Below are 16,140 nucleotides of genomic sequence, written 5' to 3'. Positions count from 1 at the left end.
GGTTTTAGAGAATGAAGAAAAAGCACTAAGTAATAAAAGGTGAGAAAAATGCATCACTCCAACAGGTAAATGAAGGTAAACCACTTGAAAAGACAGAAATAGATGGAGGGGAAAACCCCACAATTAATAGTGTCCATGACAGCCAGAGCCAAAACAAGCCCAGGGGGTCAGGAAAGAGGTAAGCACATGCTCCAAAAACAGCAGAAATGAAGTGAGAGCTCTGGAGAGAACAAAAGAAAGAGACACTCTGAAGAAAGGAAAAAATGCCTCCCCACAAGGTGTTTTGGTTTTTTCAAAGTTTCTTGTATCATATGGTAGAAATCCAGAAAAATAAAGGTCAGGAGAAGCATGGTTTATTGGGAACACTCCTGCATAGCAGACAAGATCTATCCTTGTGCAAATTACACAGCACTGAGAGGGGCCACAGTCCTGCAAGGGTCTTTCATCAGGAGCAAACAGCAGCCTGGAGGGTGGGGAATGCTGGATCTGTACCACTGCTCATCCTTCACTTTTATGTGGAGCTGCCCCCAAAGTTGTCATGTATCACTTTTTATAGCTCTCCTGCTGGGTATATTTTGGAGCAGCTGTTATATGTGGCTTTTTATGGTGATCCTGTGGGAAGCAGCCATTTGCCTGCTGTGAAATCCTCACAACTCTACTAATTCCTCATTCCCTTTGGTTTTTATTTGGGATTTGGGGTTTTTTATCTGTTTGATTGGTTTGCATGGGTTTGTTTATTTAGGTTTTTCTGTGTTTTGGTTTAAACTTTTTATTTGCTTTTTTATAAATGACTGATTAAGTTGGCATAGCCAAACTGAAGAAAATGTAAACAAGGCTCGACTTTCCAGAAATTACTTTTGGCTGGGTTTAGCTGCATCCCCTGGGCAAGGATCACCAGTATATTTGCAGGTTTTGCTCTGCATCATCAGCCTGGCCAGACTCTGCTCAGTGTTTAACAAATGGAGAAGACAGTGGACATTGTGCCAAGCTTCCTTTCAAACTGAAAAACCTGGGTCAGCATGACAGAAAAGAAGAAATAAAAAATCCCCAGTTAGAACAGAGCCAGTGTCTCAGCATCTTCCCCTCCACTGTTATTATTTTTGTACATTTAGAGGCAAACCTGGGCCTAAAGCTTCCATCTCTCAGTTCCTGATGCTCTTTGCTACCCTTCAGCCTTGACTGCCCCTGATATAACTGACTGCTGTCCAAGTGGGGCTGGGGATGCTCAGCCTGGAAAGAGGAGACACTGGGGGGGCCTCACTGTGGCTCTGCAGGACTGGAAGGGTCCCACAGGGAAGAAGGGGACAGAGTGTTCAACAGGGCCTGTGGGGACAGGACAAGGGGGATGGCTTTCAACTGCAGGAGGTTGATTGAAGCTGGATCTAAGGAAGCTGCTGTTTGACACTGAGGGTGGGGAGGCACTGGCCCAGGCTGTGCACAGAGGCTGTGGATGCCCCATCCTTGGGAACAGGGCTCCCCCAAGGTCTGGGGAAAGATTGCTCAGCCTGGAACAAGATGGTCTTCAGAGTCCCTTCCAAGCCCAACCATTCAGGGATCCCATCATTCTATGATCTCCATTGTCCACTTCAGGTTGGCCCTGGACTCCTGGGAACTGTGATGTCACCTCCCCCGTTCCAAGTGGAACTGCCAGCACCCGGCAAAGAGCACAAGACAGCCCTCGGCTGTTGTGTCAGCGCACCCTTCGCTCTGCTCCTGCCCACTGCTGTCACCCTCCTTGTCACCTGCCCCTGCCACCCCCATCAGTCCTGAAAGCTCACTAGTGCCTGGATTTTGACACCCATCCCTACAGGATGCTCCCATTTGTCCTGAGGAAGGTACGGTGCCATTGCATGGAGGTGGACACCTCCAACTGCCCGGGTGGGCTGGAGCTCTGTGGGCCTGGTGTGGGACAGGGACTCCACTCTGAGGTTCTGCCACCTCTGCAGGCTGTCACCGATGGAGAGGAGGAGATGGAGGTGGAAATGCAGACTTATACAGTGGAGGACGTGGAAATGGAGGAAGAAGAGACTGGGGAGGAGGAAATGGAAGTGGATATGCAAACCTATACAGTGGAAGATGTGGTAATGGAGGAAGAAGATACTGGAGAGGAGGAGATGGAAGTTGATGTCGATATGGATGTGGAAGAAGAGATGGAAGTGGAAATGGAAGACTGCATAGAGGACGTGGACATTGATGAAAAAGATGAGGAAGAAGCCATGATCTTGGGATAAAGAGCAATGCCAGCAGCAGGACAGGCATGTGGTCCCCACAGGCAGAGTGGGTCCCCTGCTGCCAGGCTGGGGCTGGGCTGGTCCCTGCTCAGGGACGTGGCTCCCTGTGCACTGGATTCTGGAGGCCATCCCCAGCTGGTCCTGTGCTCGCTTTGGGCCGCACAAGCTCCATCCCAGACCCAGCCAGGCTCAGTTCTGGTAGCAGAGTCCTGCTGGGCCAGCGTGTGCCAGCCTGGGGACACATGGAAGAGCCCTCTGTACCTGACTGCAGTGAGGATGGCACTTGCTTTTCTTCCAGGACCGATGGAAATCCCAGATAGAGATGCCACCCTTTTGTACATACGCTTTACAGTTTTTTGTCATGTTCAGGATAGAGGATTTAGGGCTTTTTTCCGACTTCTGCAAATACATTGCATATATTTTTGCTAGATATGTTCTTACGTATATAGGTTCTCTGGATTGTTGTTGTTACAAAATGTATATATGTTCTATGGATTGTTGTTGTTATAAAATGTATATATGTTCTCTGGATTGTTGTTGTTACAAATATTCTTACAATGTAAAAATGTTCTGTATTCCTGTTGCTGTTCTTCTGAAAATAAACAATATTCCTTTTTCACACCGCAGTTCTCTTTGCATTACGGGCACAGGCAGCATTTGCAAAGTTGTGGTTTCCACTTGCTCCAGGTTCCCAGGGCTGGAGGTGCCTGGGGGAGCTGGCACAGCCACCCCAGCAGTGGGGGTACCTGTGCACAGAGGGGTCCCACTGACAGAGGTCACCCTCTCCTTGCAGTTTCTCTGGACACACTTGCTAGCTGTAGGGGCAAATCCCAGCGTGCCCTGTCCCATGGGATCCCATGGTGGAGCAGGGCTGAGCCTGCCTGGGCCTGCAGAGCCTCAGCCATGAGTGATACTGGGGGATACTGGGACAAACTGGGGACAATAGGGACACTGGGGACATTGCGGAGAAGGCTGGGGACACTGGGGCATCCTGTGGATGACATTGGGGGGGAACTGGGAATGAACTCAGGTGTACTGGGAGGGACTGGGCCGTACTGGGAAGGATTGGAGGGGCACTGGGGTTGTAACTGGGTTCCACTTGGGATGAACTGGGCTGTAGTGGGGTTGTACTGGTCTGTACTGGGGATGAACTGGGTTGTACTGGGAGTGACTGGACAGGTTGAATGGGCTGTTCCCACCTCCAGCACCTCCCATTACCGAGGCCCCGCCCATCACTGCCCGCAGCCAATTAACGCCGGAGACCGGAGCCTTGGAGGCGGTGCCTAGGGTCAGCGCCATCTTTTCTTTTTGCCTACAACTCCCGTCATGCCCCGCGGCCAGATTGAGCCCCATTGGAGGCGGGACTACAATGCCCGTCACGCCCCGCACTCCACAGAGCCTTGGGATCCGCCCCCATCTGTCCCATAAGTGTCCCCCAGACCCTCCAGGATCCCTCAGTGTCCCCTCAGCGCCCATTAGGGAGCCCCCAAAAGCGTCCCTTGATCCTCTGAATGCTCCCGACTCCACAGATGCCCAGCACAGCCACTTCTGGGAATTCATCTCCTCCCATCCCCCGCAGCCCCAGAGCCCCTCAGAACACAGTCCTGCGCCTGAAACTCCTGCCGTGGCCCGCGCCCTAAAGAGCCCGGGTAGAGCTTCCCGATCTCCCTGCAAGGGCTCCTTTGAAATACAAAGCGGTGTTTCGTGTCTGGCACAGAAAGGAAATGTGTGTATTTGTTGCGATTTGTGGGGACACCAACCATGGGACGACTGCAAATTCTAATAATAACTGAGGTAAGTAAAGCAGTAGAGTTCAGTGGCCAGGACAGTCATACAGGACCCCTTTTGGCAGGAGCTGCACCTGCTGTGCAGGCTGTGCCACAGCCAGCAGATTGCCCCCCATGTGCTCCACGCCCCAGCAAGGACCCTCCTCATTTCTCAGGTTAATGGCATCATGAGCAGACGTGGTTTTCCCAGGGCCTCTGTGGTTAGTGCTGTGAAATACTAAACACTGCTCACAGCTCCAATTGCAATTGTCCCTCTTCCCACAAAAGCACAAGGCTCTATCCTCAGCCTTTGCAGGCACTTTCACTTCCCCACCGGTCACCACATCTAGGAAAATCTGACAGACTGGGAGAACTCCAGGAAGCGGCAGGAAGCTGAGTCAGAGGAGATTTAGTTTGGATATCAGGGAAAGGTTTTTCACCCAGAGGGTGCTTGGGCACTGGAACAGGCTCCCCTGGGCAGTGGTCACAGCACCAAGCCTGACAGGGTTGAAGAAGCATTTGGACAACAATCTCAGGCACTTGGTGTGACCCTTGGGCTGTTCTGTGCAAGGCCAGGAGCTGGACTCAATGGTCCTGATGGGCCCCTTCACACACCCCATATTCTACAGTTCTGTGATTCTGAGAACTAATGGGCTGCAGGAGGGCAGAAATAGGTGACAAGAAGAAAGAAATGAGGTTGGTTGGAGAATCAAGTCCCTGAGTCCACACAAGATGCAGGATACAGGACCCTTCCCTCCCACCATTCCCATTCTCTGTCTCATCCCATCTCCCTCCCACACTAGAAGGTGAAGAATATCACTAAAAGCAGAAGAACCTACTTGACTCCCATGTCCATGAGGGCACTCATTGCTCGTGCAGGAGTCACATTCTCCACCATGAGCCCCAGGCTCTGACTGGCTGCTTTCTGAACAAATTCTGGGGAGCTGGACACCATCTGGAGAAGGACCCGAGCAACCTCATCCACCTCAGAGTCCATGTCCTTCTTCAAACTCACAAAGAGCTCTTCCAGAGTGACGATTGCAGAGTGGGACACCTTGGAACGGAGGTTGGTCACCTGGGGAAGTCATGAGGGGAAACATAAGAATCACCTTGAAAAGAAAACCAGTTGCCTTCAACAGAAGTCCCAGGAAATGACAACACGTCCCACTGTGTCCAGAGGAACATAAAAGTACAAGAAGAGCAGGACAGTGCAAGCACAGAAAGGCACTTATTCTGGCACCAATTTCTGGCCTCAGACCTGCTTACTGCAGGAATAAAAAAAAAATATTTCACTAAAGCATTCTACTTAACCCTTCTAAAATGTCCACAGCTTTGATTTTAGGCCCTTTTTCTAGAAAATTAAAGCAAGAGCTGCTTTCAAATCATAAAGGCTCAAGTTCCTGTTCAAAAAAGCAACACCAACAATTGAAGCACTCAGCCAGGAAACAGAAAACACAGGCTCAGGTCTACAGACTAATTTCAGTGTTGAATTACAGCTTGGGCAGAGACAGGGACTGTGGCAAATAATGTCATTAGTGTCTCAGTTTGTGCATTTGCACATTGCATCATCAAGGCACCACACTCACAGATCGGTGTCAGATACCCGACCTGCCAGTAAATACAGCTACATGTACCCACAGATCCTACAGACAGCTGACAGACATTAGAAATAGGAGGTCTAAAACCAGAAATGAAGGCAGTCCCTGAGCACACATGGAGATGAACAAGCACATACCTACTCTACACACCATGTATGAAGTATGGGGGACAATTCAGAGCAATGTTCTCACCTCGCTGCTAACTGCCAAGCAAATCTCATGAAGTCTGCAAAGCAGGACCTCTGAATGGGACCCAGCCAGGTGGTTGATGCTGAAGAGTCCCTTCTCCTTCAGCTCCCTGAAAGGCAGAAGATTGATTTTTCTCTCCACCAAGGCAGCACCCTCAGCAATTACCAGGCTGGCAGCTCAGTCGAACAATGGGAGGTGCTTTTCAAGGAGTACTTAATGAAATCATGGAACACATTGACCCAGGATGCTGTGGCTGTCAAAAGCATACACAAACCCAAGAGGCAAAGAGAAGGGTTTCAGTGGTCATTTAAGAAGACAGCCTTTCTGAAATCTCTGGCACATGAGGCCCCTCTGTCACTGCATTCTAGAAGCTGTGAGACCATGCTGCTCTTTCTTGTCACCTCCCAATACCTGTCCCTGAGACACAGTGCCACTGGGCTGTTATTGGGGCATTTTCCTTCTTTGCCAGCCCCAGCAGGCAGTTCAGCAGGGAGAGTCTGCACTGCCACACTGGAGCTGAGTTTCCACTCTACGATCTCGGCCTCTCTGTCACCCCCTCCACTCCACCTCACACATTCCGCAAAAAAGCAGCAGGATGTCTCAGGAGATTCCCCCCCTGGGCAAGAACTGTTGAAACTCTGCCTTTTCCCCAAAACCCCCTGCCTAAAACAACCCCCACAACAGCAACATGTCATCTGAAAGGTGCAAACAACTCTGTCTCTGAGCACTTGCTTTGTGCAGGCCCTCAGCCTCAGGAAGGTATGTGAGGAATCAGGGCTGCAACACAGGGCTGGTGACCCATCCCACGGGCACCCCTGAGTGTCATCCGGACCCCCCACACCTGCAGAAGCTCTCTGCACCTCACAGGGAACCAAAAGAAATGGGGAAGAGAAAGCAGAAGAGAAAGGGCAAAACAAAGGTGACTGCACAAGGAGGTGCGTCGTGGCAGATTTTTCATGCTTATCCCAGTGGGAATGGAGTCCTTACCCCTGTGTGAATGAAGCATCCAGCAGGGAGTGATCAAAAAGACATCAAAAAGAAAAGCAATATGACCTAATGTTTGTAAGGTTATCACCTCTGGGCCTCCTTCTGCCTGTGTATAATTTTGGGACACATGGTGAGTATTGACAAAACATCTCAGGCCCACATGAAGCAGTGAGAAGAAAAAAGTTGAATTCCAAAAGTGCAAGATTCCTAGAGGATTTTCTTTCTTTTTCCTTCTCTTCTGCCATGAGCCCTTCAGGAGTAATGACAGGCTGAGGGACTTGAAAGCACCACTCAGTCCATTTCTCAGAAAAAGGAACTCCCTGGTGCTGCTTCTGGGACTCCCATGCAGGAGGTCACAGGGAGACCCTGTCACCTTCCATTGCTGTCAGCAGTGGGAGCAGGGAGGAATCTTACTCAGTCCCACTGGGCCAGGGGCCCAAGGCAGCCAAATCTCTACATTCAAAACTTCTGCCATCCTGCTTCTGCCTTCAGCCAGCAAATCATCTCCTTCCAGAGCCTTGTCTCTTCTCTCAATGTTTCCTTTGCAGCTCCATGGAGCAGCAGGCAAAGCAAGGAAACAGCACGGACCTGCTGCAGCTGCAGCACTGCTGCAGAGCAAGGCCAGGAAAAGGCTGCTCTCAAATCTTTATCCTCTCACTGCTCTGCAGTGGTTTCACCAGTGCCCTTTGGCCCTCTGGGCTCTCGGGGCTCAGAGGCACGAGCAAGACATGCTTCTGACCCACCTTAACGCTAAGAGGGACACAGAGGGAACGGGGCCTTTCTTACCAGTCATCGCTGCCCAGCATGGAGAGTGCCTCCTGCAAGGACTGCTGTGGGTCTGAAGAGGCTCTGTCCTTCTGCCCATGCCCACGGAGTGGCTCCTCTCGGCGCCTGGCACCAGTGGCCGTCTGCGAGGTCACTGTGAGGAGAGGGTCGGCCATGGGCGCTGCAGCCCCGGGCAAGGCCCCGCCATGGAGCGGCCTGCAGCCCCATCTCCCAGCCAGAGCTCCCTGGGGCACACGCTGCCACTGGCTCAGCGGCTTCCCTGCTCTCTGGCTCCTGGGGCTCCTTGCTTGCTCCCAGCCTCCCCCAGCTGGGCCCAGCTCCAGCCTAAACCTGACAATTGTCCCCACAGCGCCAGCTCCCCAGTGCCACAGGTGCCGCAGCCAGCGGCAGGTTCCTGCGGCCGCAGAGCTCCCGCTCCCTGCGAGACAGCGCTGACAGCAGGACTTGCTACCCAGGAGGGAACCCCTCAGGAGCCCCTCTTGTCTCAGCGCCCTGATTTCCCCCTGCCCTGAGGACAGGGGCACTCTGCAACTCCCTGAGGAGAGACCTGCAGCTGCCTGCAGACAGCACCAAGCCAAGCCTGAACAACCCAGCCCTGCTGGGCCCGGCTCAATCCCCTCGGAGCAGCTACCAGGGAACAGCCACACCTGACCCTTCCCACCTGACAGCGCCTCTGTTCCCATTGACTGCAAATATTCTAGACAGCAGGCAGCTGAGTGCACATCCATTTTAGGCTACTATTGGGAAGGGAGTACTTGATGGATTTTGTTCTTTCCAAGCATCATGAATCTTTCCTCTTTCAGAGCTACACACTGGTTGTATTTCAAGGATGCTGAGGTGAAATTTATTTGCCATCTAATGGACATGTTTGCAAACTCAGCAACTTCTAAGCTTTCTCTTGTGGAAAAATGCAGTTTCCAGACTAGACAGTCGATAAAAAAGCCTTCCAAATGCACTCTGAGGATAAAAATATGCAAATACAGATCCACGTTGTTAGCAGACGCACTCTCTTGTTAATTGGTTGATCTGGGTTTGCCTCAATTGAATTTTTTGGTAAGGAAAAAAATTTACAAGGTATGAGAAAAATCTGATGATGAATGCATTCCTTATGAAATCCATTTGTCATCAAAAGCACTGTCAATCAAAATTTTCATGTCATGCACTCAAAAGCTCATTTTCTAATATGTAGATGAAAACATTTGCGCTGTCTAAAATGATGGAGTATAAATATTGCACAGAATCTAGATGAACTGCTCTAGACTCTGGAGGGTTTTTGTGCTACCTTGCATGCTCTCATAAAGTATGGAGGAACCTTATCATCAAAAATATTCAGACTGAGCTAATCTGGATGTCACTGGGGTACCCCAGCTGCTGACACCAGTGATGTCACTGCAGAAGTATGCAGACATACACATCTAGATTCACTATGAATGGAGACCCATGCCAGGCTAGTTCTAGTCAATTCTGAACATGGAAGTAGCATCACTAGAAAAGAGCATTCAAGTATCATTCCTAGCTCCCTTCTTCTCATCTCACCCTACCTGGGATCACAGCACAGGCAGGCTACCCACAAAGGAGAGGCAAGAGCCACTGGCGACTATCTGCTGTCTATTTGCTGCAGGCAGCAAACAGCCTGGGAGCAGCAGGCAGCCCCTCCTGGCTCTCATCTGCTGCACAGGGGTGCTGTATTTGCTGGGTGACACAGGAGGCACTGCTTGTTCCCTCTTGGCACTGCAGGCTGTGGGATGGCGGCAGCCAGGAGCCATCGGGCACTTCTGGGAGCAGCAGCAGCACGACTGCACCAAGCCACTGACTGCCCTGCAGAGACAACCCTTGCTGGGTAGCAGAACAGCTGGCTGCAGAACTGGACAGCAGCACAGGCAGAGGGCCCAGACAGGGAGTGAACAACTGATCGTGGTGGTTCTCGTAGGGGCACAGTGAGCACAGCCTGGCAGACTGCCCTGCAGCTCATCCCTGCAGTCCCAGCTGCCTCCTGGCACCACTGCTGTAGTTTGGACTATCAGGATGGGCAAAAGCCAGATCTCAGGCCTTTCCCATGACTTTATTCAGTTCAACTTTCCAATGGATTTCTAAGAACCAACTGCTCCAGTACTACCAAGCTGGAGTAACTCAAAAGTAGATTTGCTGCTGATTCTCAGGACAGACTATGGAGTCAAGATTCCAGCTCTGCTGGCTGAAGCAGGGGGCAATTTGTGCTCCTTGTGCAAGGAAAAACCCGTGGGAAAAAGCTGCCCCAGAGCTGGCTTACCTGAGGAGCTGTGTGGGAAGCTCCCATCCCCATGGATGATGTCTGTATTGGGCAGTAAGGGCACGTTGTCCTGCTTCCTGAAGACCTTCTTCTTCAAGGCACTACCAGGGTGTTTTCTGTGCTCTCTAGAAGCTGTGCCATCGACAGGTGCTAGGCTAAAGACTGCAGGGACCAAAGAGGAGCTTGTAAGTGGAGAGTGCTGGACAGGGTGATGATGGAAAGGGCCAGAAAACTTGCCAGAGCTGGGGAACATCTCTTTGTTATCCCAAAGAACTTCAAGTATAACAATGGTATACCACTTTATAGCAAGTATAACACTAACATGGGACAATGAGCACAGAATCACAGAATCCTAGAAGAGTTTGGGTTGGAAGGCACCTTTAAGCACCATCTAGTCCAACCCCTCTCAGCAGGGACATCTTCCTCCTGATCAGGTTCCTCAGAGCCCCATGTAAATTGGCCTTGAACACCTTCAAGGATGGACCAACAACAGCTTCTCTGGGCAAATCCTGCCAGCTTTTCCTCCCCTTCATTGTAAACAAAAAAATCACTTATATCTAATCTAAATTTACCCTCTTCTAGCTTAAACCCACATTGCAGTGGTGCTTCCCCTAAGAAAAAAGGAAACCCAGAATTGCTTTGCTTTTGTTTTCCTGTTCCAGAGGCTGGCAGGGGCAGTTCCCAAAGGAAAGTGCAGATAACCTTGTGTGATGCCCTCGGGCTGAGTGCTGCCTCCTCAGGGCCCCGCTGCCGCCCTTGGGCAGCGCTCACAGCCCTGCAGGCAGAGCCCCTCAGCCGGGATCCAGTGGGAATGCTGCTTGCTCCTGGGGCTACAACAGAAGCCCTGCCTGGGGCTTCAGCACAGCTCTCCAGTGCCAGCTCCTCAGCAGGGAGTGGCAGGAGAAGGATCTCTGGTGTTTTCATTAGAAGGAGCTGAAGTTTGTTTCTTCCAGGTTGCACCCTGGTTGAAAAGCATTCCTTTGGACTCCCCTTCCCTGGAGGCTGCTCTCCAGGAGAGAGTCTGAAGCTCCAGTGTACTTTGCAAGACAGAATTTTCTACTCTGAAAGACTTTAGAGGTGAAGGGGGGAAGCTGATATTCTGTTACTGACTCACTGAGGCCATGGGCAAGACACTTCATGCCTCTGTACTTTTCTTTGGGAAACAGAATTAAATCCCAAACAACCTTCCACTGAACAGCTCTCCAGTCTGATTGCAACACTGTGCAAAGGGCAAGCAAGTGCTCAAAAAGGACCACCACAAGTGTAGCCACCACTTACTTGCTTCAGCTGCATCCCCAGGCTCCACTGTCTCAGGAATAACTTGCAAGGATGTTTTCCTTTGTCTCCTTCTCTTCGTCTCTCTCTCCAAAAGCTCTGCATCCTTCTGCCCTAAGTTCTTTTGGGCCAACATGCACAATGCAGCACGGATCTAGGTGCAATGGAAATACATCATAGACTGTAAGCACAGACACACAAACCACACACAACATCTCATCAGGAGCACAGAGTCCACAGAGTGCCATAGGCTTCAATGCAGCTCCATCCACATTCCAATGGTTTCAGAGGAGTGTTTCCCATCCTCACCTTGGCAATTACACACAGGGAGGTGGAACCCTTCAGTGCCACAACTGCTGCAACTGCAACCTATGTCAGGAAGCCCTGCTTGAAGCATGAAAGTCATAGGAGTGCTCCAAGACAGAGGAAGAGCTGGCATGGCCAGTGAGCAGGCAGTTCAGTTCCTACAGGCCATGGCAGGAGAGTAAAAACCATGTGCAATACCCAGCAAGGAGGGGGAATGAGCTGTTGCTTAACACTCATGGCAATTAATTGCAGCAGTTTCTCACTTCCTGGCTTCTGAAGGACTCAGCTCTGAAGGACTCGGAAGGACCTGGTCTCTGACACCATGAGACCAAAAGGAGGAGTCATGTGAAAACAAGTAGCAGAAACACTGATGGTAATGAGCAGAAAACTTGAGAATGAGAGGGCTGTGAAATACAGCCACAAAGGTAACCAGGAAAAATAAAACTCTTCCATTTTCTTTTGCAGCCTTCCTTATACCCAACATTTAGAATCTTTGCTTCTCTGCTTCCGAGGATGCACTTTGCCCACGTTCACTGATGTGCAGCTTGCTCTGTCATTCAGAACTTCTCTAAAACAACCTTTGCACATAAAGAATGCTTCTGGCATGACCTTAGCACCATCTCCAAACCAGAGACCTTGGCACCACTGGAAATAGCCAAGCAATTGCTCTGTAGCTGTCCAATATATTCTCAAGGGAATCTCCATGCCCCAAGAGTGGAAGATGATGATTTTCAGTGACATTTTGGGCCAAGCACTAAACAGCCACTGGAAAGGAAGTCTGCTCATCCCTGTCCTTATCCCTGACCTTTCCAAAGCTGTCCCTCAGCTCTTTGTCACTTGCACAACCAGGACTGGTGGGATGATCCATCTCCTTGGCCTGGCTCAGCGGGAGGCCTGGGAATGGAAGCAAAGGTTTGTGTAAATCTCTGGCAGACTTCAAGCCCCCAAAAACACAATGCTGGGCAACAGGCAAGACTGGTTCCAGATTGCAGAGCTCTCAAGACACAGAGATTGTGATTGAGAGCAGCAAGGTACAATGCCTAGACCCTCTCCCAAGGGATGGGCTACTGGCAGCAGACATGACATGACTCTGTTGGCCAGAAGACTGAAACCTGCTGCATGATGAAGGCCTCAGCCCCTGGATGCTGGAGAGCCTCTGTGTCTGATAGAGAAGGGCAGAGATGGAGATTGCTCTTGACAGAGATTCTTATCTGCCCTTATTCATGCTGATTGTAGTAAACATCATCTTTTGGTTCCTAGAAGTCCCAGGTTCTAATACCTGTATGCATTTAGATCAACATTTTCTTCTCTTTGTTGGAATATTTTAGAGGACATTCAAAGAAAAGCTTAGGGTGACAGGAGTGTTACCCAAACATGAACTGTCTTCTTGACACTAGATAATTGGTTTTCCCCAAGGATTTTCCTTCTCAACTGTATGAGACTGGGTCAGTTTTGAGCTAGACCAAAGGCTGATTTTCTAATTGCAAGAAGAATAATGGAGCTCATTCTGAAATACTGTCCAACAGAGCTGTTAGAACTAAGAGAACTTATTCTTTACATGGCTTCACAGAGGATAAATTCATATGGCAGCCAAGCAGTTTGAGAGAAACACCTATCTTAAAACTAGATTCCTTCACCCTGTAGAATGCTTGGGACAGTAATAAAAGAGAGACAGCTAAGGAATAATGAGCTAGGTAATTTCTAGTCCAGAATTAGTCCAGAAAAAATGTCACCTCACTTACTGAGCAATACTTCTCCCTAGCTGCATTAGGCATTCCACCTGCACATCAGCAATGAAGGAGTCATCCCAAAGGGGCTGTACCCAGGATTTGGCAGAACTAACCCTGAGCAAAGGGTCCAGGGGATCTGATCCCTTTCTCTGCATCAGCAGAAATACTTCTTCAAATCTCATCTCTCCTATCATTACACACCCAGAGATGGCAAAGGAACAACAGAAGTGTCATTGAGGCTTTCAACTTGAAAGCATTGGCTGACCCAGATGCACCAGAGACTGCATTTTGTCTGGCACAATTCCACTTGTCAGGGATCAGGCAAGGCAGGGAGGGAGGACAAGGCAGAAGGCATCTCCTCCCCCAGCCTCAGCCTGCAGCACTGACACAGCCAGAGAGAGCCGGGCAAGAGATTTGTCATCGTGAACCTGCCACAGGTGGCTTTGGCTTTGTGCTGTCACAGGATGACAAACTCAGACCCTGCACAGGATGCATCCATTGGGAAGGCTCTTTTGCCCTAACTGGGAAATTGATAAGGACATTCTGTCAGAGGAGGTTTCCCTATTTCTGCCAATACAAAACCAGGCAATGTCCATCAATCTCCTTCAGATCTCAAAGGGTTCGGCTCAGAAACTGCCCCAAGGAAAGGTTTTCTGCTTCAAAAGCAGGAGGGAGGAATGGGAATATTTCTCATTTCATGCTAAATGCCTTCTTTTTCCCTACTAAATGTGACACTAGAAAGGCTGCAGGGAGATAAAAGGCATGTGCAGGATGGAGAGGAATGTTTCCTTGGCCTGCACTGCATTTCCAGGGCCCCAAGGTACCACTCCAGTTCCTACCACTCAACACTTCACACTGGAGGAATTTTCACTGCACCACTGCAGCACAGTCCCACTGACTGGGCTCTCAGACAGTCCACTGAGCCCATCAAAGAACTGAAGGGAATTTAAAGAAATTTTTTAAAGAATGGGTTGTAACAAAGGTTTTCAAACGTCACCTCTGAGTCAAGACTACAATGGTCATTTTAAGACAGACATGCCCCGTACCTACCTGCATATTCAGAATTCTTCTCCTTGCCTCTGTTGCTGGATGTTAGCCTGGAGAAAATGGAGGACAAAAGAACATATGAGGACATAGAAAGAGAAGGGAGGGAATGGGTGTACCATGAAAGGACAAAAACCTTCTTAGTATGGTCACTCTCAGGAAGGAGGAAATGCAACACATAAATGCAACAGGATGCAGAGCTGATTCATTGTCCTTCAGCTTTCAAGTTGCTGGAGTCACAGAGAGCTGGCCAAGCTCTGTGTGAAACAATAGCCATGTCCAGCAGAGGACCCATCTTGAGGTGCTTTAAGCCCTTCCCTTTCTTCCCCACTATCACCTCTACTCTTGGGACATTGGTTTTGGCTTTGACTTTATGCTGGATCATCATAGATGGCCAAAATGGTGCAGGCACAAAGGTTTGCCTAAAAACATGGGACACCTGACTGGGCAAAATAACCACACAAGATGGGAAGAGAGAGGTGAACGGCACACTGCAGCAGCAGACACCTTGGCTTACCTCATCTCCTGGGACTCCTGGAATTCCAGCTGTGGAGAGCTTTGCAGAGACCCTGAAGCACTGCCCAGAGGGGGACTCACTGCCCTGCGTATGGGGGGATCAAAGGTGGTCCCAGTGACCCCTTCTTCATATCCCCACCACTGGAATTGAGCAAGGAAGTCTGGAAAGAGTAGAACAGAGCTCAGATCAAGCATCAAGCCTTGCCCCGATTCATACCTCAAGACATTTAGATGGGACATGGCAGGAATAGTCAAACTTATGGAGCAGCTTGGCCTAGGACAGGAAAGGTGACCTAGGAAAGGGAAGTGGAGAGGGACAGCCCATGTCACACATTTGCCACGTCTGCCCTTCTGCTCAGTTTTTTCCAAGACTAGCTACATTCCCAGCTGGCATTCACATGTTTGACATCAAGATGTTCTGAGGTGCCACTGCCTCCACTGGACTTTTGGATGGCATGGCAGTGCCTTTAGATCACTATTCTCTCCCTGCCCCTAAGGTGCCTAACTGCCAGTGCAGATCTCCAGCCAAGTCCCCACAAAGCCATTCTGCAGGATGTCAAACCTGCTTTTCTCAAGCCCCTCATTTCTTCTGCTGCTGCCTTTCCCTCCTACAGTTCCCCAGCAGCCTTTGAGCCCAGAGGCTGCTCAGCTCTCAGGATGCTGGCTGCTCTCCAGCTCCCACACATCCATCATCTCAGGCTCCCTGGCATTTAGGAAGTTCAGCAGAGCTCCCTGCCCTGCTGCTCTCTGCAAGGTCTCTGCCTGCCCAAGTTCCTCCAGGGCCCTCATGCCATGGCCAGGAATGGGGCTGGAGGCAGCAGGGGCAGATGCACACCCTTCTTTCATATCCCATCATTTCTGGCCCAGCTAAAGATCCAGATCAGGACCTGTTCAAACTTCAGTGACAAAGTCAGTTCCTATCATGGAAAAGGTCTCAGAGCTCTGCCAAGAGCACATAAACTGAACATTTACAATGCTGGACTTAGCTTGGTCTCCTTACCTTACATCCTTTTCCCTCTGAACCCAGCTCCTGGTTTTTTCTACTCTCCTCACAGTAGCCGCTGCCATTTTTCCCATTCTCCTGCTCTCCGCTGCATGTTGGGCTTGGCTTGGAAGAAGGAGAGCTCTTCGGGATGGGAGGCAACGGCTTGGAGGGAAGGAGCGTGGAGGGACTTGCCAGGGAAAACCTCTTGGCAAGAGGGTAGCCAGTCAGGCCTGCAAAGTGGAGACACAAAGTTTAACAGAGGCCACCATGCAAACCTAAAGCATCTGAAACTCCATTTTTCATGGGATACATTTCCTGCAAACTTCTAAAGAGCTGCACAGGGAAACATGCTCCTGCTGGCAGACACCTGGAGGCAGGCCAGGGCAAAACCCTGAGCCACTTCCACAGAGCTACCACAGGAACAGCCTGGCCTCTGGGCTGCCCTGGGACAGCAGGGA

The sequence above is a fragment of the Fringilla coelebs genome (assembly GCF_963513975.1).
Source record: "Fringilla coelebs genome assembly, contig: SCAFFOLD_30, whole genome shotgun sequence".
In the NCBI taxonomy this organism is placed as follows: domain Eukaryota; kingdom Metazoa; phylum Chordata; class Aves; order Passeriformes; family Fringillidae; genus Fringilla; species Fringilla coelebs.
Note: the sequence above shows the minus strand (reverse complement) of the source record.